We start from the raw sequence: 25,436 nt of genomic DNA, 5'->3' as shown, positions 1-25,436 counted from the left end.
CAGGCAGTAGAAAATGCGTCTCTATTTAAAAATTTGCATCGGCCAGGAATCAAACCTAAAATCTCACCTTGACAGTTGGAACGCTTCCAAGCTGATTTTCCCGAGAATTTTTCGGAGTTACGTTTAACTATTTTGGGGACTTTATATTTGGGTTTTGAACCTTACGTACAACAACCTTTAAAAAAATCGATTATTCTGTGGTCTTTTTGTTAGAGACATAGAGTCATACAGTTGCCACCAACAGTGTTGTCTCTGATGCAAGCACGTTCACTCCACTGTGTCTAAAGTGCTTTAAAAGATCTAGCAAGAGACTCATCTTGACAAAGGCTGGAAGAAAGGGCGTCCATATGATACTTTGTAAGGTGCGGGGGGGGGGGGGGGGGGGAGAGTATTTTTAGTATTTTGGAAGACGAATGGGAACTTGCAAGCAACCATAAAAAAGTTCCAGTTCCCATCAAGTTACGACCTGGCTAATACCGACTTTCTTGAAAGGAAAAAACCTGACTACACTATATTTTTTTCCTTCCCTGAGATGTAAGGGGGGGGGGGGGGGAAGGGGTCACGTCCCCGATCCCCATTCCCCTTGGTTGTGGCCGCCCTAGGCTGAACATTCTCAACCACACTAGCGATGAGTTAATTATATCCCAGATACAGATCCTAAGAGTGATGGGATACAAAGGAAGGGAAGTACGCTATTACAGTGCCTACTACATATTTACAGGATACTAAAAACCCTCCATGGCGAAACTGACATATATGACACAGTAAGAAGACCCGTGGTCTAGGGGTAGCGTCTTTGATTTATAATCAAAACGTCTTCGGTCCCGGGTTCGATCCCCGCCACTGCCTAAATTATTGATAAATAATCAGCATTGGCGGCCGAAGACTTCCGGCATAAGAAGTCAGCCTCATTCTGCCAACGGCCTTGTCAAAGAGGGCGGAGGAGCGGATAGAGATTCAGGGCACTCCCTTGTCCTAGGGGTGGGAAATTGTCCCTAAAGGCGGAAGAATCAGCAATGATCCACGACATGAGGATGCAGAAGGCAATGGAAACCACTGCATTAAAGACACGTAACGTGTATCCACAGGACATGTGGCCTGTAATTGAAGAAGTGACATGATCTCTCCATTGGCAAAAGATTCCGGAATAGTCCCCCATTCGGATCTCCGGGAGGGGACTGCCAAGGGGGAGGTTACCATGAGAAAAAGATTGAATAATAAACGAAAGGATAACGTTCTACGAGTCGGGGCACGGAATGTCAGAAGCTTGAACGTGGTAGGGAAACTAGAAAATCTCAAAAGGGAAATGCAAAGGCTCAATCGAAATATAGTAGGGGTCAGTGAAGTGAAGTGGAAGGAAGACAAGGATTTCTGGTCAGATGAGTATCGGGTAATAACAGCAACAGAAAATGGTATAACAGGTGTAGGATTCGTTATGAATAGGATGGTAGGGCAGAGGGTGTGTTACTGTGAACAGTTCAGTGACCGGGTTGTTCTAATCAGAATCCACAGCAGACCAACACCGACAACGATAGTTCAGGTATACATGCCGATATGAGGATATTGAAAGGTTAATGCAGTATGTAAAGGGGGACGAAAATCTAATAGTCATGGGCGACTGGAATGCAGTTGTAGGAGTAGAAGAAAAGGTTACAGGAGAATATGGCCTTGGGACAAGGAATGAAAGAGGAGAAAGACTAATTGAGTTCTGTAACAAGTTTCAGCTAGTAATAGCGAATACCCTGTTCAAGAATCACAAGAGGAGGAGGTATACTTGGAAAAGGCCGGGAGATACGGGAAGATTTCAATTAGATTACATCATGGTCAGACAGAGATTCCCAAATCAGATACTGGATTGTAAGGCGTACCCAGGAGCAGATATAGACTCAGATCACAATATACACTCCTGGAAATGGAAAAAAGAACACATTGACACCGGTGTGTCAGACCCACCATACTTGCTCCGGACACTGCGAGAGGGCTGTACAAGCAATGATCACACGCACGGCACAGCGGACACACCAGGAACCGCGGTGTTGGCCGTCGAATGGCGCTAGCTGCGCAGCATTTGTGCACCGCCGCCCTCAGTGTCAGCCAGTTTGCCGTGGCATACGGAGCTCCATCGCAGTCTTTAACACTGGTAGCATGCCGCGACAGCGTGGACGTGAACCGTATGTGCAGTTGACGGACTTTGAGCGAGGGCGTATAGTGGGCATGCGGGAGGCCGGGTGGACGTACCGCCGAATTGCTCAACACGTGGGGCGTGAGGTCTCCACAGAATATCGATGTTGTCGCCAGTGGTCGGCGGAAGGTGCACGTGCCCGTCGACCTGGGACCGGACCACAGCGACGCACGGATGCACGCCAAGACCGTAGGATCCTACGCAGTGCCGTAGGGGACCGCACCGCTACTTCCCAGCAAATTAGGGACACTGTTGCTCCTGGGGTATCGGCGAGGACCATTCGCAACCGTCTCCACGAAGCTGGGCTACGGTCCCGCACACCGTTAGGCCGTCTTCCACTCACGCCCCAACACCGTGCAGCCCGCCTCCAGTGGTGTCGCGACAGGCGTGAATGGAGGGACGAATGGAGACGTGTCGTCTTCAGCGATGAGAGTCGCTTCTGCCTTGGTGCCAATGATGGTCGTATGCGTGTTTGGCGCCGTGCAGGTGAGCGCCACAATCAGGACTGCATACGACCGAGGCACTCAGGGCCAACACCCGGCATCATGGTGTGGGGAGCGATCTCCTACACTGGCCGTACACCACTGGTGATCGTCGAGGGGACACTGAATAGTGCACGGTACATCCAAACCGTCATCGAACCCATCGTTCTACCATTCCTAGACCGGCAAGGGAACTTGCTGTTCCAACAGGACAATGCACGTCCGCATGTATCCCGTGCCACCCAACGTGCTCTAGAAGGTGTAAGTCAACTACCCTGGCCAGCAAGATCTCCGGATCTGTCCCCCATTGAGCATGTTTGGGACTGGATGAAGCGTCGTCTCACGCGGTCTGCACGTCCAGCACGAACGCTGGTCCAACTGAGGCGCCAGGTGGAAATGGCATGGCAAGCCGTTCCACAGGACTACATCCAGCATCTCTACGATCGTCTCCATGGGAGAATAGCAGCCTGCATTGCTGCGAAAGGTGGATATACACTGTACTAGTGCTGACATTGTGCATGCCCTGTTGCCTGTGTCTATGTGCCTGTGGTTCTGTCAGTGTGATCATGTGATGTATCTGACCCCAGGAATGTGTCAATAAAGTTTCCCCTTCCTGGGACAATGAATTCACGGTGTTCTTATTTCAATTTCCAGGAGTGTAGTAGTGATGAAGAGTAGGCTGAAGTTCAAGACATTAGTCAGCAAGAATCAATACGCAAAGAAGTGGGATACGGAAGTACTAAGGAATGACGAGATACGTTTGAAGTTCTCTAACGCTATAGATACAGCAATAAGGAATAGCGCAGTAGGCAGTACAGTTGAAGAGGAATGGACATCTCTAAAAAGGGCCATCACAGAAGTTGGGAAGGAAAACATAGGTACAAAGATGGTAGCTGCGAAGAAACCATGGGTAACAGAAGAAATACTTCAGTTGATTGATGAAAGGAGGAAGTACAAACATGTCCCGGGAAAATCAAGGATACAAAAATACAAGTCGCTGAGGAATGAAATAAATAGGAAGTGCAGGGAAGCTACGACGAAATGGCAGCAGGAAAAATGTGAAGACATCGAAAAAGATATGATTATCGGAAGGACAGACTCAGCATACAGGAAAGTCAAAACAACCTTTGGTGACATTAAAAGCAACGGTGGTAACATTAAGAGTGCAACGGGAATTCCACTGTTAAATGCAGAGGAGAGAGCAGATAGGTGGAAAGAATACATTGAAAGCCTCTATGAGGGTGAAGATTTGTCTGATGTGATAGAAGAAGAAACAGGAGTCGATTTAGAAGAGATAGGGGATCTAGTATTAGAATCGGAATTTAAAAGAGCTTTGGAGGACTTACGGTCAAATAAGGCAGAAGGGATAGATAACATTCCATCAGAATTTCTAAAATCATTGGGGGAAATGGCAACAAAACGACTATTCACGTTGGTGTGTAGAATATATGAGTCTGGCGACATACCATCTGACTTTCGGAAAAGCATCATCCACACAATTCCGAAGACGGCAAGAGCTGAGAAGTGCGAGAATTATCGCACAATCAGCTTAACAGCTCATGCATCGAAGCTGCTTACAAGAATAATATACAGAAGAATGGAAAAGAAAATTGAGAATGCGCTAGGCGAGGATCAGTTTGACTTTAGGAAAAGTAAAGGGACGAGAGAGGCAATTCTGACGTTACGGCTAATAATGGAAGCAAGGCTGAAGAAAAATCAAGATACTTTCATAGGATTTGTCGACCTGGAAAAAGCGTTCGACAATATAAAATGGTGCAAGCTGTTCGAGATTCTGAAAAAAGTAGGGGTAAGCTATATGGAAAGACGGGTCATATACAATATGTACAACAACCAAGAGGGAATAATAAGAGTGGACGATCAAGAACGAAGTGCTCGTATTAAGAAGGGTGTAAGACAAGGCTGTACCCTTTCGCCCCTACTCTTCAATCTGTACATCGAGAAAGCAATGATGGAAATAAAAGAAAGGTTCAGGAGTGGAATTAAAATACAAGGTGAAAGGATATCAATGATACGATTCGCTGATGACATTGCTATCCTGAGTGAAAGTGAAGAAGAATTAAAGGATCTTCTGAACGGAATGAACAGTCTAATGAGTACACAGTATGGTTTGAGAGTAAATCGGAGAAAGACGAAGGTAATGAGAAGTAGTAGAAATGAGAACAGCGAGAAACTTAACATCAGGATTGATGGTCACGAAGTCAATGAAGTTAAGGAATTCTGCTACCTTGGCAGTAAAATAACCAATGACAGACGGAGCAAGGAGGGACATCAAAAGCAGACTCGCTATGGCAAAAAAGGCATTTCTGGCCAAGAGAAGTCTACTAATATCAAATACCGGCCTTAATTTGAGGAAGAAATTTCTGAGGATGTACGTCTGGAGTACAGAATTGTATGGTAGTGAAACATGGACTGTGGGAAAGCCGGAAGAGAAGAGAATCGAAGCATTTGAGATGTGGTGCTATAGACGAATGTTGAAAATTAGGTGGACTGATAAGGTAAGGAATGAGGAGGTTCTACGCAGAATCGGAGAGGAAAGGAATATGTGGAAAACACTGATAAGGGGAAGGGACAGGATGATAGGACATCTGCTAAGACATGAGGGAATGACTTCCATGGTACTAGAGGGAGCTGTAGAGGGACAAAACTGGAGAGGAAGACAGGGATTGGAATACGTCAAGCAAATAATTGAGGACGTAGGTTGCAAGTGCTACTCTGAGATGAAGAGGTTAGCACAGGAAAGGAATTCGTGGCGGGCCGCATCAAAGCAGTCAGTAGACTGATGACAAAAAAAAAAAAAAAAGCGTATTTCGCTAAGCAACCAAGTTCCAGAAACGCATACTGAGTACGGAGCATCCACAAGGATACTGGGTGAGACTGAACATAAAACAACGTTACATGTTTCCAGAATGAGATTTTCACTCTGCGGCGGAGTGTGCGCTGGTATGAAACTTCCTGGCAGATTAAAACGGTGTCGGGGCCTGTGCGTCGAGGCCCAAACCCCTCCCACCCCTTTTTTCATGTCCCCTGTTATGTCATAGCACTAACTGTGCAGAAATATTAACACAAAACTCTCATTCTCCGATGTAAGAAAGACAAAGAAACCTCTTCTCAGAACAGAAAATGAACGCTGATAATCTGAGCCACCGAAGCACGACTCACGCCCGGTCCTCACAGCTTTACTTCTGCTAGTATCTCGTCTCCTACCTTCCAAACTTTACAGAAGCTCTGGAAGGTAGGAGACGAAATACTGGCAGAAGTAAAGCTGTGAGGATCGGGCGTGAGTCGTGCTTCGGTGGCTCAGATGGTAGAGCACTTGCCCGCGAAAGGCAAAGGTCCCGAGTTCGAGTCTCGGTCGGGCACACAGTTTTAATCTGCCAAGAAGTTTCAACGTTACATGTGTTTCAGTCCTGTACTGTTGTGTCACAATTACAATAAACGTTCAAAATGAGCACCATTAACATCAGAGGAGAGCCTGTAGCAACGTATCAGGGCGTCCTGTGATCGATGGAAAATGACTGATGTGTTCGGTATGGCCAGGGGATGGGCAACGTCGCTTCTGGCTCAAAGAAGGACGGCCATTGACGTAGACGACAACGTCGTAGGATTTCCGCATCCCCACCACTCCCTGCCGACCGACTCACAAATGCAAATTAACCTACGCACAACATTCTGGGAAATCAAATTTTGGCAGAATTCAAAAATAGCTCAAGGCTTTTCCCGACTCCTATGTTGTCACTGTGAAAGTGGAGCTGCTTTCCTCAGCGTAAATGGCGGGAAATTAAAACATAGAAGACATTGTCATGCACGCTGACATCGAGTACTAGGATAGGCTCTATAACGCCAGGATCCTCAATGGTGACGCATGAGGGCTGTCCTGGAATAGTGGTACAGGCTCCATGACGTCACAGTCCAAAACCTAGAGTCAGATTTCCCTCCCGCACAAAGGATGTTTGTTTCCTGCTACGGGTCCAGGCCCTGTGGTTCTGGAACGAAGGGCACGGTCACCTCCTCCTACTTCTTTACGATTTCTAGGACAAAAGGTATTTGTTTGCTCCATCTGGCGGTCGAGACGGCGAGCTTTTACATGCCCAGTTTGAGTCAGAACTGGCTAGCACCATGTCATACAGTTTGAATGCAAGCGGACATCTTTCACCTTTCACCCGATATACAGGCCTTATGTCCCGCCACAATCGGCGCCCTCTATGAGACGACACAGCTTTCACACGTATTTCTAGGATTACTCGGCTTTACAGGTAAACATAACCCAATTTTAGAACTCCTCGGTTTCTGAGCTCTCAGTCATCTACAATGCGACGCTGGATAACGTTGTCGACATTCGAAAGCAGGAAATCTCTTTCCACAGTCTGACATACGGGAGATCACCAGTGCAGGTTGTTTACGAGTAGTGCACGCTTCGTATTTGCATTCAGAGGCCGAGATCGACGTTCAGTGAAACACTTAACAGACTGCCAAAGAGGGCTGTTTGTGAAGGCCAATTAGCTGGAGCATTAGTAACAGCCAACTTATTGAATGTTTCAACAGCAACAACCTACACAAAACGTTGAAATACGTCTTCGTGTAAACGTAATAGTGAGCGCAAATCAAAACTAAATGACAGAGATCGTCGTACGCTAACACGAATTGTGTCGAAACAGCACAAAACTACGGCGGCTAAAGTCACTGCAGAGTTCAGCAGCCATCTTCGATTTTTCGTATCTGTCAACACTGTCAGCCGAGAACTCCATAAAGCGAATATTCATGGACGAGCTGCTATGTCGAAACCATTAGTGACGACAGCCAATGCAAAGAAGCGTAAAACATGATGTCAAGATCATAAAGTTTGGACGGCTGATAGAGGAAACGCGTCGTATGGTCCGATGAGTCAACGTTTTCGTTATTTCCACCATCGGGCAAGGTTTACATCTGGAGAACGCCAAAAGAAGCTTACGATCCTGATTGCTTGAGTCCACCTGTTAAGCTTGTGCAAGTGTGATGGTTTGGGCAGATATATCATGATATTCTGCTGGTCCCATCGTTACTCTCAAAGGCCGTCTTACAGCCAAAGATTTTGTGAACGTTTTAGGTCATCAAGTGCACCCCATGATTCAAATGTTGTTCCCCAACAATGATGCCATATTTCAGGACGATAATGCACCCATTACACAGCCAGGACAGTACAATTGTACTAAGAGGAGCACGCAACTGAATTGCAGTGTCTTTCCTGGCCACCCAGTTCCTGGACTGGAACATTACTGAACCCTTGTGGGCGGTATTGGAGCACAGACTCTGGAGCAGATTTCTGCCTCCCTTGTCACTACAGGAGTGAGAAGAGGTTCTGATCGAAGAATGCCATAACATTCCACTGTAGACTACACCATGATTATATGCAAGTATTCTAAGAAGAATCGCAGCTGTACTAAGGGCAAATGGGGGTCCAACCGCTTATTAACAAATCATTCGCAAGTAAGTTCAGCTGTTCACATTATTTTGCTTGTGCCCTATAAATCTGTTGACAGTGAACTGCATTTTTAGTAACAGAAACACACACACACACACACAGATACACTAATTTGTCACTAAGAACGAATTTCTTTAAAGACTATTAACATTTAACGTTTTGAAATAACGTTTTGAAATAAATTATTTACACACTGCTTACCGGCACATTTGTCATCCATAGTGATGGAATTCAGAAGGATGTAGGGTGCAGTAGGTACTGGGAGATGAAGAAGCTTGCACAGGATAGAGTAGCATGGAGAGCTGCATCAAACCAGCCTCTGGACTGAAGACCACAACAACAGTGATGGAATATGTTTAAAGCATTTTCAAGTTTTAAAAATGTGTAACCTGAAGATAATCATAAATAAATTGTTTAACGGGTTACTGAAAGTTGATTTTAAACCATTCTGCAACCTGCTACAGCGTTACGATACGTATTTACTTAAACGAAATTAGTTTTATTAAGGAAGCTATACCATTACGATTTCAAAGATGAATACTTCAGCTATTAATAATAGTGAATAAAGCTGCAGAGACGATCATACAAAAAAGTGATAAGCAGCAATTAATTCTTATATACTGCACAGCGAGAAATCCACAACAGTGTCTTCGCTGTCCGACGCACATGAGTTCCTTTCTACAAGGTTTATAACGAAAGATTCCATAGTAGGGTCCCTGCCAGTTTATCTGTGATAATCCTGCAGTTTTTCTGCATGTCTTAAGAAAGCTGTTGTGATGCTGCCTACTGTCTCGTGTGTTAACTCTTTCAACATTGGCAATTTTAAATACATTATTCTGTTCCCCAACACATGCTTTTACTTGAGCCCATAGCAGCACGACTGTACTGTAAGGGCAATGATAGGGGGGTCACTTAACAGTACGATGTCCACCCTGCCCGTCGCTCACCTTCCAGCACATATTCCTCTCATGGCTTTGATTGGCGAAAGTTTCATGTACACTTGCCAATTTGTCTGACCTCCTGCACTGCTCTCATAAACACAGTCCTCGCAGCTACAATTTCGCCACGTTCCATTAGTAATTTTCTTCCATCGTTCATTTTCTGACATCTGAACTACATGTCTTTCGGTATCCTCCACATGGTGCACTTGCTTCCTTTGAAATTAAATATCTTCAACATTTCGTGGCCCTGTCAGCAACAGTGTAAATATTAATTTTAATTTTAATAATTAACAACCTCAGTTGCACTGTTTGCCTATACTTTACCTAGGTTTCAATCGGGATAACCCTAACTTCTTCAGAATAACAGTAACTACCGTCTTTCCATAGTGGACATTGTCAAGCTAAAACTATAAATTCATAAGTTATCGTCAGTTCCAGTACAGCACTCGTGGCTGCCGCATCGCGATCGCTAAGTGGGCCGAGGCAGTTCTGTAGTCTGACGATAATTTATGGATTCGTAGTTTTAGCTTGACGATGTATACTATGGAAAGACGGTAGTTACTGTTATTCTGAAGAAGATTCGGTTATCCCGATTGAAACCTAGGTAAATTCTAGTGCAACTGAGGCTGTTAATTATTAAAATTAAAATTCCTCTTAAATCTTCGGCTTCCTTCATACGTGAGACAAATCTTTCTGCTGAAAATTACGTGCCACAAAACGTCTTTCGCAGATATGTGTAATACACCTGCTCCTTTTTTGCGGTTGTGTAGCTTGCCTCGTGAGTTAGAAACAGGGCCGCTGGCTGGCGTGGAGGCCGTAGCTTCGCTGGATACCCTCCGAACGGTCCGCGAATCAATACCGCCGTCTGCTCCTAGCATCTGGCAACAGCGCGAAGCGCACTTTGTTGCGGCGTACATTCACCGGGGGGACTGCCTTTTGAAGTACTTTTGAAGTACTATTCTTCTCGCTTGTCTGTGCATCACTTGGCGTGGCTGTTTAACTATCACTCATAATGAATACTAAGAGGGCAAAATAATCACTCAGCATGGAACACTATGACTGACAAGGGGAAGGCCTCAGGCACGGCCAACCGATCCGGCTCAAATTTGGCAGGTCGCTTGTGTACAACCTAAAACGAAGGAATCTAAGATATTTTGAGTCAATACCCCCGCATTTTTGAGAAAATCACCCCTAAAGGTTATGACGAGCAATCGACTCAAAATTGGCGGGATCGACAGATAATTGTAAACTGAGCATTTTTCATCATCAGGTATGGGGTCCGAAAACGCATACTTTTCCAGAAATCAAGGTAAGAAACTTTTATTACAACTGCCGCTTCTGCATCCACATGGTAAACGCTTTTCGCCGACAGCACCGATAGTCGCCGGCACGGTAGCTCAGTGTGTTCGGTCCGAGGGTTAGCTGCCTCTGTAATAAAAAACTGAGTCAACGGTTCAACACTGAACTTGTCATGGGACATCCGCACCGAACAAATGAATCTAACAAAACGAGAACAATAAAAAAAAATAGCGCAACGGCCAAGGTAATTGTCTGGGATTCGGAGAGCCTGGGTTTGAATCTCGATGAAACCTAGCGGATGTTCTTCTTTTCGTTTGTATTTTTCCATATCTCAATTGATAGGGATAGGAGGGTCAATAAGGTAAGTAAATCAATAAGGAATGATAATATTAACGTAGGCAAATAAATTTCTCGAACGCCGAGAAACAGAACTGCCTGCTTCCGGTAGTGCATTGATAATGCATCTGTCTTGCAACACTTTTACAAACCAAAACACATTGTCGGTAACTTTACGCTTGCCATCATCTGTGACAGGCTCCCAACTATATATTACAGCGCTAGTCGAAGGGTGTGCATCCTCCATTATTCAGATTATGCACCTAAAAGATATGACACAACAAACAATAACTAGTTACTACGGCATAAGCGGACGAGCTAATTACTACAAAGAACATACAGTGCTCATCATATGTTACTTACGGAAAAGCACTGTATTCATTCACAAAATGTATTTCATTCGGCGCATTAACGATGGAAAAACCACTACATGTATCCGCGAGGTTCGCGGCAGCCTAATGACGGAAAACAATTCTTTCCGATTGAATTCTATTAGGCTCGTGCTGGACACCTTCGCTCTTCCAGGTTCACAACCATGATATGACGAAGAGGCGACCGGGACAACATAACTCTCCGCGCGTGCATTCTGTCCCGTAACTCGCTGTAAACAAGCGTCGCGCGGTTGGTTGTCTGTGATCCCTCGAGAGGAATTCGCACCACTCTTACTCGGAGTTGTTTTCATGTGACAAGGCTTAAAAGTTTAATACTTTACTAAGTCACGGCGTTTGGGAAATTAGTTTGCCTACCTTATTATTATCATTCCTTTTTGATTTACTTACTTTATTAAGCCTCCTATCCCTATCAATTGAGATATGGAAAAGTACAAACGAAAAGAATAACATCTGCTAGGTTTCTTCGAGATTCCAACCTGGGTTTTCGATTCCCAGCCAGTTACCTTGGCCGCTGCACTATCGGCACTGTCGGCGAAAAACGTTTACCATGTGGGTACAGAAGCGACAGTTGTAAAAGTTTCTTTCCTCGATTTCTGGAAAAGTTTGCGTTTGTGGGCCCCATACTTGATGATGAAAAATGCTCTATTTACAATTATCTATCGATCCCTTCAATTTTGGGTCGATTGCTCGTCGTAACCTTTACGGGCGATTTTCTCACAATTGCGGGGGTGTTGACCCAAAATGTCTTAGAGTCCGTTTTAGGCTGTACACAAGCGACCTGCCAAATTTGAGCCGAATCGGTTAGCCGTGTCTGAGGCCATTCCCTTGTGAAATAAACAGTGTACTTTACGAACTCAACACAACACGACACGCACAGAATGAAGACACTGATGCGCGATTGGCTGTGAACCATGTGGTACACCACCGCATGTTTCTGCGCATCCGACAATGACCCGCCTTCGTAGCTGCTCTCCACTTTATTACTTCGAAAGGTATCCCGTGATGTCTTAACTCATGTCCTGTCATTGTCCTCCTTTTGCTTGACCGTTTTTACCTCACATTTCTTTAACGCCGATTGTCTGGAGAATCTGCTTATTTCTTATCTCATCAGTTCACCTAATTTTCAGCAACGTTTGTATCACAATGTATCAGACGTGCCGTTTCTCTTCTTTCGATATGCTGCATGATTCACTTTTCTGACCTTTCGGCACTGCAAACATACATTCTCACAATTTTTTTCAAATTTGATGCTAGCAGGGTTCTCTTTCCTAGGAATGCCATCTCTGTCTATGTGTCTTCATGTTTCATCGAAAACTACATCTACATACTCATATACAGGGTGTTTCAAAAATGACCGGTATATTTGAAACGGCAATAAAAACTAAACACCGTTTTTTGCAATATGCTTCGGACAACAGTACATTTTCAGGCAGACAAACTTTCGAAATTACAGTAGTTACAATTTTCAACAACAGATGGCGCTGCGGTCTGGGAAACTCTATAGTACGATATTTTCCACATATCCACCATGCGTAGCAATAATATGGCGTAGTCTCTGAATGAAATTACCCGAAACCTTTGACAACGTGTCTGGCGGAATGGCTTCACATGCAGATGAGATGTACTGCTTCAGCTGTTCAATTGTTTCTGGATTCTGGCGGTACACCTGGTCTTTCAAGTGTCCCCACAGAAAGAAGTCACAGGGGTTCATGTCTGGCGAATAGAGAGGTCAATCCACGCCGCCTCCTGTATGTTTCGGATAGCCCAAAGCAATCACACGATCATCGAAATATTCATTCAGGAAATTAAAGACGTCGGCCGTGCGATGTGGCCGGGCACCATCTTGCATAAACCACGAGGTGTTTGCAGTGTCGTCTAAGGCAGTTTGTACCGCCACAAATTCACGAAGAATGTCCAGATAGCGTGATGCAGTAATCATTTCGGATCTAAAACATGGGCCAATGATTCCCTTGGAAGAAATGGCGGCCCAGACCAGTACTTTTTGAGGATGCAGGGACGATGGGACTGCAACATGGGGCTTTTCGGTTCCCCATATGCGCCAGTTCTGTTTATTGACGAAGGCGTTCAGGTAAAAATAAGCTTCGTCAGTAAACCAAATGCTGTCCACATGCATATCGCCGTCATCAATCCTGTGCACTATATCGTTAGCGAATGTCTCTCGTGCAGCAATGGTAGCAGCGCTGAGGGGTTGCCGCGTTTGAATTTTGTATGGATAGAGGTGTAAACTCTGGCGCATGAGATGATACGTGGACGTTGGCGTCATTTGGACTGCAGCTGCAACATGGCGAATGGGAACCCGAGGCCGCTGTTGGATCACCTGCTGCACTAGCTGCGCATTGCCCTCTGCGGTTGCCGCACGCGGTCGCCCTACCTTTCCAGCACGTTCATCCGTCACGTTCCCAGTCCGTTGAAATTTTTCAAACAGATCCTTTATTGAAACTTCCTGGCAGATTAAAACTGTGTGCCCGACCGAGACTCGAACTCGGGACCTTTGCCTTTCGCGGGCAAGTGCTCTACCAACTGAGCTACCGAAGCACGACTCACGACCGGTACTCACAGCTTTACTTCTGCCAGTACCTCGTCTCCTACCTTCCAAACTTTACAGAAGCTCTCCTGCGAACCTTGCAGAACTAGCACTCCTGAAAGAAAGGATATTGCGGAGACATGGCTTAGCCACAGCCTGGGGGATGTTTCCAGAATGAGATTTTCACTCTGCAGCGGAGTGTGCGCTGATATGAAACTTCCTGGCAGATTAAAACTGTGTGCCCAACCGAGACTCGAACTCGGGACCTTTGCCTTTCGCGGGCAAGTGCTCTACCAACTGAGCTACCGAAGCACGACTCACGACCGGTACTCACAGCTTTACTTCTGCCAGTACCTCGTCTCCTACCTTCCAAACTTTACAGAAGCTCTCCTGCGAACTTTGCAGAACTAGCACTCCTGAAAGAAAGGATATTGCGGAGACATGGCTTAGCCACAGCCTGGGGGATGTTTCCAGAATGAGATTTTCACTCTGCAGCGGAGTGTGCGCTGATATGAAACTTCCTGGCAGATTAAAACTGTGTGCCCGACCGAGACTCGAACTCGGGACCTTTGCCTTTCGCGGGCAAGTGCTCTACCAACTGAGCTACCGAAGCACGAGGTACTGGCAGAAGTAAAGCTGTGAGTACCGGTCGTGAGTCGTGCTTCGGTAGCTCAGTTGGTAGAGCACTTGCCCGCGAAAGGCAAAGGTCCCGAGTTCGAGTCTCGGTCGGGCACACAGTTTTAATCTGCCAGGAAGTTTCATATCAGCGCACACTCCGCTGCAGAGTGAAAATCTCATTCTGGAAACATCCCCCAGGCTGTGGCTAAGCCATGTCTCCGCAATATCCTTTCTTTCAGGAGTGCTAGTTCTGCAAGGTTCGCAGGAGAGCTTCTGTAAAGTTTGGAAGGTAGGAGACGAGGTACTGGCAGAAGTAAAGCTGTGAGTACCGGTCGTGAGTCGTGCTTCGGTAGCTCAGTTGGTAGAGCACTTGCCCGCGAAAGGCAAAGGTCCCGAGTTCGAGTCTCGGTCGGGCACACAGTTTTAATCTGCCAGGAAGTTTCATATCAGCGCACACTCCGCTGCAGAGTGAAAATCTCATTCTGGAAACATCCCCCAGGCTGTGGCTAAGCCATGTCTCCGCAATATCCTTTCTTTCAGGAGTGCTAGTTCTGCAAGGTTCGCAGGAGAGCTTCTGTAAAGTTTGGAAGGTAGGAGACGAGGTACTGGCAGAAGTAAAGCTGTGAGTACCGGTCGTGAGTCGTGCTTCGGTAGCTCAGTTGGTAGAGCACTTGCCCGCGAAAGGCAAAGGTCCCGAGTTCGAGTCTCGGTTGGGCACACAGTTTTAATCTGCCAGGAAGTTTCATATCAGCGCACACTCCGCTGCAGAGTGAAAATCTCATTCTGGAAACATCCCCCAGGCTGTGGCTAAGCCATGTCTCCGCAATATCCTTTCTTTCAGGAGTGCTAGTTCTGCAAGGTTCGCAGGAGAGCTTCTGTAAAGTTTGGAAGGTAGGAGACGAGGTACTGGCAGAAGTAAAGCTGTGAGTACCGGTCGTGAGTCGTGCTTCGGTAGCTCAGTTGGTAGAGCACTTGCCCGCGAAAGGCAAAGGTCCCGAGTTCGAGTCTCGGTCGGGCACACAGTTTTAATCTGCCAGGAAGTTTCATATCAGCGCACACTCCGCTGCAGAGTGAAAATCTCATTCTGGAAACATCCCCCAGGCTGTGGCTAAGCCATGTCTCCGCAATATCCTTTCTTTCAGGAGTGCTAGTTCTGCAAGGTTCGCAGGAGAGCTTCTGTAAAGTTTGGAAGGTAGGAGACGAGGTACTGGCAGAAGTAAAGCTGTGAGTACCGGTCGTGAGTCGTGCTTCGGTAGCTCAGTTGGTAGAGCACTTGCCCGCGAAAGGCAAAGGTCCCGAGTTCGAGTCTCGGTCGGGCACACAGTTTTAATCTGCCAGGAAGTTTCATATCAGCGCACACTCCGCTGCAGAGTGAAAATCTCATTCTAGATCCTTTATTGTATCGCTTTTCGGTCCTTTGGTTACATTAAACCTCCGTTGAAAACTTCGTCTTGTTGCAACAACACTGTGTTCTAGGCGATGGAATTCCAACACCAGAAAAATCCTCTGTTCTAAGGAATAAACCATGTTGTCTACAGCACACTTGCACGTTGTGAACAGCACACGCTTACAGCAGAAAGACGACGTACAGAATGGCGCACCCACAGACTGCGTTGTCTTCTATATCTTTCACATCACTTGCAGCGCCATCTGTTGTTGAAAATTGTAACTACTGTAATTTCGAAAGTTTGTCCGCCTGAAAATGTACTGTTGTCCCAAGCATATTGCAACAAACGGTGTATTTCTATCGCTGCTCGTTTAGTTTTTATTGCCGTTTCAAATATACCGGTCATTTTTGAAACACCCTGTATAGTTAACAAGCTACCTTACGTTGAATCACAGAAGGTAGTTTCTACCATTGCTAGTTATTCCCTTTTCTTCAACATGAAAATTAAGTGAGGTAAAAACGACTGTCTAAAGCCTTCTGACGAACCGCGATTTCTCCTATCTTGTCCTTCCGATTATTATGCGAGATGTACAGTACATTGGTGGCAGCGTGATGGTTCTGTTGCCTGTCGCAAATGTTGGGTCTCTAAATCTCCGCCGGCCGGAGTGGCCGAGAGGTTCTAGGCGCTACAATCTGGAGCCGAGCGCAGGTTCGAATCCTGCCTCGGGCATGGATGTGTGTGATGTCCTTAGGTTAGTTAGATTTAATTAGTTCTAAGTTCTAGGCGACTGATGACCTCAGAAGTTAAGTCGCATAGTGCTCAGAGCCATTTGAACCATTTTTTCTAAATCTCCTCAATTGTGTTTTGCAAAAACAACTTCCTCTTCCTTCCAGGGACTCCCATTTGTGTTCACAGAACATTTTCGTAATTCTCACATGTTGATCGAACCTACCGATCAGGTCCATACCCCTGAATTGCTTCAATGTCTTCCTTTACTCCGACACAGTAAGGATCCCAAACACTCGAACAGTATTCAAGAACAGGTCATAAAAATATTAAATATACGGTCTTCCGCATTGATGAGCCACTCCTCCCGCACAGGCCATGAAGGGCCAGCGGCACCGACTGGCCGCCGTGTCATCCTCAGCCCACAGGCGTCACTGGATGCAGATATGGAGGGGCATGTGGTCAGCACACAGCTCTCCCGACCGTACGTCCGTTTCCGAGACCGGAGCCGCTTCTCAATCAAGTAGCTCCTCAGTTTGCCTCACAAGGGCTGAGTGCACCCCGCTTGCCAACAGCGCTCGGCAGACCGGATGGTCACCGATCCAAGTGCTAGCCCAGCCCGACAGCGCTTAACTTCGATGATCTGACGGGAACTGGTGTTACCACTGCGGCAAGGCCGTTGATTGTTGAGCCACACTTCCCTAAAAATCTCTCAATAAATCGAAGTCAGTCATTCGCCTTCCCTATAACCGACCCTACCTGCTCATTCCATTTTATGTCGCCTCGTAAATTTTTGCGCCTAGTTATTTATTCGATGTGACTCTGTCATCATTCTTTTACAGCACCACACTTCAAAATCCTCTATTGTCTTCTTCTTGTCTGAACTATTTATCGACCACCTTTCAGTTGTTTACAATTCTACACTCCAGATACAGTTAGGTGACAAAAGTAATGGGGTACCTCCTAATATCGTGCTGGATCTCCCTTTGCCCGGCGTAGTACAGCACCTCAATGTGGCATGGACTCAATTCGTAGGAAGTCCCCTGCGGAGTTACCGAGCCATTCTGCCTCTACAGCCATCCATAACTACGAAAGTGATGCCAGTGAAAGAGTTTGTATACGAACTCACCTCTCGATTATTACCCATAAATGTTCAATGGGGTTCATGTCGGGCGACCTGCGTGGCCAAATCTATCCCCAGAATTGTCCAGAATTGGAAGGAAAATCAGCATTAGCCGTATTTAGTTGTTTTATTGTCAGCAAAATCGATTTTCGGTCACTTAGTGACCATCCTAGAAGTTAAAAATTTCCACATAACGATCAGAGAGTATAAAACCGAAAATCACAACTACACCTGCGTATGAACATAATAGTTTGTAGGAACATACCTGTAATATACAATTAAAATTGGTAGGCACTGGATCGAGCTATAACCACAAGCTCACAGCGATCACATAAACTGAGGCCGCTGTTTACAGGCGCCTGTACGGCAGACCTCGGTGTGACAGGGTTGGAACGCCCTCTGTGTGACATGTGTCACGTGAAGACTTAATATTACTGGTTTTGCAAGATGTTGTTGTTGTTGTGGTCTTCAGTCCTGAGACTGGTTTGATGCAGCTCTCCATGCTACTCTATCCTGTGCTAGCTTCTTCATCTCCCAGTACCTACCGGAACCTACATCTTTCTGAATCTGCTTAGTGTATTCATCTGTTGGTCTCCCTCTACGATTTTTACCCTCCACTCTGCCCTCCAATACTAAATTGGTGATCCCTTGATACCTCAGAGCATGCCCTACCAACCGATCCCTTCTTCTAGTCAAGTTGTGCCACAAACTCCTCTTCTCCCCAATTCTTTTCAATACCTCCTCATTAGTTATGTGATCTACCCATCTAATCTTCAGCATTCTTCTGTAGCACCACATTTCGAAAGCTTCTATTCTCTTCTTGTCGAAACTATTTATCGTCCACGTTTCACTTCCATACATGGCTACACTCCATACAAATACTTTCAGAAACGGCTTCCTAACACTTAAATCAATACTCGACGTTAACAAAGTTCTCTTCTTCAGAAACACTTTCCTTGCCAATGCCAGTCTACATTTTATATCCTCTCTGCTTCGACCATCATCAGTTATTTTGCTCCCCAAGATATGTGCAAGTTATTAACACAAAATACCTCTTGTGCATTTGAGACTCATGAAGTAATTCAAATTTAAAATGTACGTAAAACACATAGCAGACGAAGGGGGAAGGAAACATCTAAAATACACTGGCGTATTGTTTTTTTAAAAAACCAACTTACAAAACAATACGCCAGTGTATTCGAGATGTTTCCTTCCACCTTCGTCTGCTATGTGTTTTACGTACATTTTAAATTTGAATTACTTCATGAGTCACAAATGCACAAGAGGTATTTTGTGTTAATATCTTGCAAAACCAGTAATATTAAGTCTTCACGTGACACGTGTCACACAGAGGGCGTTCCAACCCTGTCACACCGAGGTCTGCCGTACAGGCGCCTGTAAACAGCGGCCTCAGTTTATGTGATCGCTGTAAGCTTGTGGTTATAGCTCGATCCAGTGCCTACCAATTTTAATTGTATATTACAGGTATGTTCCTACAAACTATTATGTTCATACGCAGGTGTAGTTCTGATTTTCGGTTTTATACTCTCTGATGGTTATATGAAAATTTTTAACTTCTAGGATGGTCACTAAGTGACCGAAAATCGATTTTGCTGACAATAAAACAACTAAATACGGCTAATGCTGATTTTCCTTCCAATTCTATCCACTATTTGGTCGTGGTGCACACAACACGCCATGGAGTCGCCAATCAATTGTCCAGAATATTCTTCAAACCAACCCAACAACTGTGGTCCAGTGACGTGGCCCATAGTTGTTTAGGAACACGCAGTCCATGAATGGCTGCGGATGGTCTCCAAGTAGCCGAACATAACCATGATCGGTTCAGCTGGACCAGAGTCCATACCGTGCAAGATCGCAGTCCACGCCATTATGAAGCGACCACGAGCTTGCACAACGCCTATTTGACAAATTGGGTCCTTGGCTTCGTGAGATCAGCGCCACACGCGAACCCATCATCAGCTCTTACCAGCAGAAATCGGGACTCGTCTGACAGAGTCACTCTTCTTCTGTCTTCTGGGTTCTAACCAATATAGTCACGAATCTAGGAGAGGCGGTGCAGGAGATGTCGTGTGCTGCTAGCAAAGGCACTCGCATTGGTCGTCTGCTACGACGGTCCATTAAAGCCAGATTTCGCCGACTTGTACTAACGCCCCACACTGATTTCTGCTGTTATTTCACGTAGTCTTGCTGGTCTGTTAGCACTGACAACTCTACGGAAACACCAATGTTCTCAGTTGTTAAGTGAAGGTCGTCGACAACTGCGTTGTCCGTAGTGAGAAGTTGTTGTTGTTGTGGTCTTCAGTCCTGAGACTGGTTTGATGCAGCTCTCCGTGCTACTCTATCCTGTGCAAGCTTCTTCATCTCCCAGTACCTCCCGCAGCCTACATCCTTCTGAATCTGCTTAGTGTATTCATCTCTTGGTCCCCCTCTACGATTTTTACCCTCCACGTTGTCCTCCAATACTAAATTGGTGATCCCTTGATGCCTCAGAACATGTCCTACCAAGCGGTCCCTTCTTCTGGTCAAGTTGTGCCACAAACTCCTCTTCTCCCCAATTCTATTTGTGGTGTCACCGCCAGACACCACACTTGCTAGGTGGTAGCCTTTAACTCGGCCGCGGTCCGTTAGTATACGTCGGACCCGCGTGTCGCCACTGTCAGTGATTGCAGACCGAGCGCCGCCACACGGGAGGTCTAGAGAGACTTCCTAGCACTCGCCCCAGTTGTACAGCCGACTTTGCTAGCGATGGTTCACTGACAAAATACGCTCTCATTTGCCGAGACGATAGTTAGCATAGCCTTCAGCTACGTCATTTGCTACGACCTAGCAAGGCGCCATTACCAGTTACTATTGACGCTGTAAAACATGTACCGTCAAGAGCGATGTTCACCATTTATGGATTAAAGTTAAGTATTCCACAGCTACGTCCTTTTTTGCTAGTCTCATTTCCTTGTCCTGTTCCAGACCTCACGCCAGCCTGCGTGAGCTAAAACGCGTGTCTTTCGGCTTCCTCTCATAGTGGGTTGGCTCTCTTGCCAATCCACGACACTATTCAATACTTCCTCATTAGTTATGTGATCTACCCATCTAATCTTCAGCATTCTTCTGTAGCACCACATTTCGAAAGCTTCTATTCTCTTCTCGTCCAAACTATTTATCGTCCATGTTCCACTTCCATACGTGGCTACACTCCATACAAACACTTTCAGAAACGACTTCCTGACACTTAAATCTATACTCGATGTTAACAAATTTCTCTTCTTCAGAAACGCTTTCCTTGCCATTGCCAGTCTACATTTTATACCCTCTCTACTTCGACCATCATCAGTTATTTTGCTCCCCAAATAGCAGAACTCCTTTACTACTTTAAGTGTCTCATTTCCTAATGTAATTCCCTCAGCATCACCTGACTTACTTCGACTACATTCCATTACCCTCGTTTTGCTTTTGTTGATGTTCATCCTTCTTTCAAGACACTGTCCATTCCGTTCAACTGCTCTTCCAAGTCCTTTGCTGTCTCTTACCTCATTTATTTCTTCTCCATGGATTTTAACACCTATCCCGATTTTTTCTTTTGTTTCCTTTACTGCTTGCTCAATATACAGATTGAATAGCATCGGGGAGAGGCTACAACCCTGTCTCACTCCCTTCCCAACCACTGCTTCCCTTTCATGTCCCTCGACTCTTATAATAACTGCCATCTGCTTTCTGTACAAAAATAGCCTGGCGAGAGCTAATGCCTAAAATTTGGTATTCTCGGCAAACTCCTGACATTGTGGACCTCGGAATGTTGAATTCACTAACGTTTTCCGAAATGGAACGTTCCATGTGTCTAACTCCAACTACCATTCTGTGTCCATAGTCTGTTAATTCGCGTCATGCAACCACAATCACCTCGGAACGTTTCCACATGAATCACAAGAACGTTTGCACATGAACCACAAGTACAAATGACAGCTCCGCCGATGCACTGCCCTTTTATATCTTGTGGACGCGATACTATCGTCATATGTACATGTGCTTATCGCTATCAGGCCAGAAACTTTCAGAACGGACTCCCTTTTCCTTTTTTAGTGATCAGTCATATGACTGTTCTTCTGTCTTCCTAAAAATTAAATTTATATTGCTTCCTGTTGCTCAGGAGCACTTTTCTTGTTTTTTACTTAACGAGCACACATTTTTGGAAATGCTTCTCCGATTTCCTATGAAATAAAGTCAACTTGTGGCCAATTATCACAATTGGCAATTCGTAGTCAGATGTTTGTTATCCCTTATATACAACGCCTCAGTCATATTTGCTACGAGAACACTTACAATGGCCGCTATTCCAACTATCTCAACACATAGACACACATGTTTCGGTTTGTTTTAATAACATTACTAATTTCGGTTTTTAAAAAAGATGCTCCTTTTTTGTTCCGTAATTTGCAGAACTCATGGACGCCTACTGAACATAATTTTACTACAGTCGACATCTCGTAGGCGTTGACACAAAGTAATACGAACCGGTTATCACTTTACGTAATTATTTTTAATGTATGTTAACAATTCCTTTGCTGTTTGAATAAGTGCTGGATATCGTGCATAGCCTATGTTTAATTTCTCTAAAGTACGATGTATATCTTTGATATAAGTGACACTATTACCTGTCCTTCCTCATGATGGTTTCTCGATGTTTGATGTATACTACCTGTTCGCACCTTATATTTTCAAATGTATTTCAATACACAATTAGAATTATAGGTACTTCTTAAGTCTGCTTGTATATCATACGGGGCCCACTACTAATATAAGTTATGTAAAATCAAATTAGTTTATTAATATTCAAAACCGGTTGCTTGGCAACTTCATTACTGTTTTATCAACCTGTGAATGTACATATGGGTTCTGACCCAGTGCTTATGCGGCAGCGTACAACCAGTGATGGGACGAATGATATGTACACTATCACGCCGTTAAATATGCTAACAAAATTCTTTATCCACACCTACAAACATTTTGTAATGAACATTGTGTTTCACGGCATTTTAATTATTAAGTAATGACAGTTTCGTACTTTTATTATTTTTGTATATTTGACTCCTTAGTCTTAACGTGGCATTTTACGTAAATCACGAGCGTTGTACTTCTGACTTCCCACGCCAGATGGTGGGTGCTATGTTTTTTTAAAAACCTGTGTTACACCTCATTTCATGTTATTCATTTATTATTCTTTTGCATTATCTTTTGCTCTTTTATATATCCTGCACTCTGACAACTTATCATCGATCTGTTTTATGTTTTATAAGTTTGTAAAAAACAATACGCCAATGTATTTTAGATATTTCCTTCCCCCTTCGTCTGCTATGTGTTGTACGTACATTTTAAATCTGAATTACTGCACGATTCACAATTGCACAAGAGTTATTTAATGTTAATATCTCGCAAAACCAGTAATACTGTGTCTTCACGTGACACATGTCACATAGAGGGCGTGTCAAGCCCCGTCACACCGAGGTCTGCTGAACAAGTGCATGTAAACAGCGACCTCAGTCTATGTGATTGCCGTAAGCTTATTGACACCAGTGCTTACTAATTTAAGTTATATAATACAGGTATGTTCCTAACAAGTGTTATGTTCATATGCAGATGTAATTGTGATTTTCTGTTTTATACTCTCTGATCGTAATGTGAAAAAATTTTTAACTTCTAGCATTGAAGAGGTCACTCAGTGACAGAAAATCGAATTTGCGATAATAAAAATATATACGACCAATGCTGTCTCTCTTTCAAGTATACATTTTATTTGTTTTCTGCTTGATCCATTGACACTTGTGTTTGTACGTCCGCCCCGATAGCTGAACGGTCAGCGTCACGGACTGCCGTCCTAAGGGGCCCGGGTTCGATTCCCCGGTGGGTCGGGGATTTTCTCCGCTCAGCGACTGGGTGCTGTCTTCATCATCATTTCATCCCCATCCGGCTCCCAGGTCGCCCAATGTGGCAGCGAATGTAATAAGACCTGCACCAAGGCGGCCGGACCTGCCCCGTAAGGGGCCTCCCGGCCAATGACGCCAAACGATCATTTCCATTTTCCACTTGTGTTTGTACGATTGATGGGTGTCCGCGCAGTTCACGCTGTAAGTCCCCCATGATATACTGGCAAATAGGCTCGTTGCCATCTTATGGTCATTCCTGCTGTCTGCTGTCCTGCTCAGGTCAAGGCTGATAAACCGACCCTGATAAGAGGAGGGCACGAGTCGTGAACATGGGCTGAAGAACACCCTGACCACTGCTATAGTTCTAAGGTGTCAGCAGTCTCATCCTACTTCCTGTTTCCCTGGTGGGTCTTCGTTCAGGAGATATCGTCTTTGAAAGATGAAAAAGATGAATTTTCCATGCCCTGGAATACCACCAGCTTTCGAAACACCGAGATACTCGAGTAGGTGACGACGATAATGCAGAAGTTGGCAGGAAGTGACCAAATTTCAATGCCTCAATGTAGGGTTCTAAAAACTGGAACTGAGTACAGTGACGTTAATAACAATTTTCGTCGTCCGAAGTGGCCGTGCGGTTCTAGGTGCTGCAGCCGTTACGGTCGCAGGTTCGAATCCAGCCTCTGGCATGGATGTGTGTGATGTCCTTAGGTTAGTTAGGTTTAACTGGTTCTAAGTTCTAGGGGACTAATGACCTCAGAAGTCCCATAGTGCTCAGAGCCATTTGAACCATTTGAACAATTTTCCCAACCAACAAGCATTAATCTATGTTAGATAGCCCATCATAGTTACTTTTTCAGAAGTTTGAAAAATGAGATTTGGAGAATAATTTCGTAGCAAACGGTGCAAGAAGCAATAGTTAACACCAGATTCCCACTCTATCCACTGTAATAACCTACTACAACAAAATTCCCACTACTTCTGCTTTAAGAGAGCAACTACAACACCGATCTTTTTAAAACTGGGCTCTAATGTCATGCTCGGTGAACGGTAGTGTCAAAATATAAGTGACATGGCACAACTAAACCACACCAATAGAAAGATAAGGAGGGCATGGTAACCGTGGCCGAAACGTTAGTTTCTCAATTGGTAGCAGTTTTTTACGTTATGACGCAATACCACACTCAGAAAACTTTTGTGTCAACTGACGCTGGCCGCGGGAGCTTATGCCGTTATATGAACATCATCTCCCTAATAATAACCATACTTATTATGTTTTAGAAGGTTGCAAAACAAAGCTAAATGGACTGCAGAAAATCCGAAAAAAGCAAATTGCGATGTTACTGAATGTTTATCGATTAGAAGGGCTGATTAAAATAGCTGTTTAAACAAAACAAACTTTATTAACATTCTACATCTTCTTTTCTTCATCTTTACATACCTATTTTTCAACACAGTCAAACTGGGGACGAACACATTTCTGACAACGGGAGACCCGTCTGTGGGTGCTATCACTGTAGAATGTTTGACATTGTTGACGCAGCCACAACCTTACCTCTAATGGTTCAAATGGCTCTCAGCACCATGAGACTTAACATCTGAGGTCATAAGTCCGCTAGAACTTAGAACTACCTAAACCTAACTAACCTAAGGACATCACAAACATCCATGCCGGAGGCAGGATTCCAACCTGCGACCGTAGCGGTCGCCCAGTTCCTGACTGAAGCGCCTAGAACCGCTCGGTCACTCCGGCCGGCCAACCTTACCTCTGCTTACATCGCTTCGCTACTCCCGCGCATCAGACAAACTCTGATGAACGGAAACATAATCAGGAGAGACCAGTTCGCATTTCAAGAAACGCTGTCCGCCGAATTGCAAGACTAAGAATTACCGAATATATTACAAAGAAACATTATCTATTCCCGATACACAGAAGCAGTCTTCCTTGATGCCGAAAAGGTGTAGGACAAAATATGGTTGGATAATTTT

The 25,436-nt window shown here is 44.9% G+C and overlaps 6 non-coding genes across 6 annotated transcripts; 4 read left to right on the top strand and 2 right to left on the bottom strand.

The window, feature by feature from the left end:
- Positions 1-13,593: 13,593 nt before the first annotated feature.
- On the bottom strand, positions 13,594-13,668 carry Trnas-cga. Its single transcript has one exon. It is a non-coding gene; the product is annotated as a tRNA-Ser (tRNA).
- A 527-nt stretch (positions 13,669-14,195) lies between these two features.
- Trnas-cga lies at positions 14,196-14,270 on the bottom strand. The gene has a single exon. It is a non-coding gene; the product is annotated as a tRNA-Ser (tRNA).
- A 45-nt stretch (positions 14,271-14,315) lies between these two features.
- On the top strand, positions 14,316-14,390 carry Trnas-cga. The gene has a single exon. It is a non-coding gene; the product is annotated as a tRNA-Ser (tRNA).
- A 226-nt stretch (positions 14,391-14,616) lies between these two features.
- Positions 14,617-14,691, top strand: Trnas-cga. The gene has a single exon. It is a non-coding gene; the product is annotated as a tRNA-Ser (tRNA).
- Positions 14,692-15,218: 527 nt separating this feature from the next.
- Trnas-cga lies at positions 15,219-15,293 on the top strand. The gene has a single exon. It is a non-coding gene; the product is annotated as a tRNA-Ser (tRNA).
- A 226-nt stretch (positions 15,294-15,519) lies between these two features.
- Positions 15,520-15,594, top strand: Trnas-cga. Its single transcript has one exon. It is a non-coding gene; the product is annotated as a tRNA-Ser (tRNA).
- The last annotated feature ends 9,842 nt before the right edge of the window (positions 15,595-25,436 follow it).

This window comes from Schistocerca piceifrons, chromosome 9, assembly GCF_021461385.2.
Source record: "Schistocerca piceifrons isolate TAMUIC-IGC-003096 chromosome 9, iqSchPice1.1, whole genome shotgun sequence".
NCBI classification, from domain to species: Eukaryota; Metazoa; Arthropoda; class Insecta; order Orthoptera; family Acrididae; genus Schistocerca; species Schistocerca piceifrons.
Note: the sequence above shows the minus strand (reverse complement) of the source record. Positions and strands in the feature narration are given on the sequence as shown.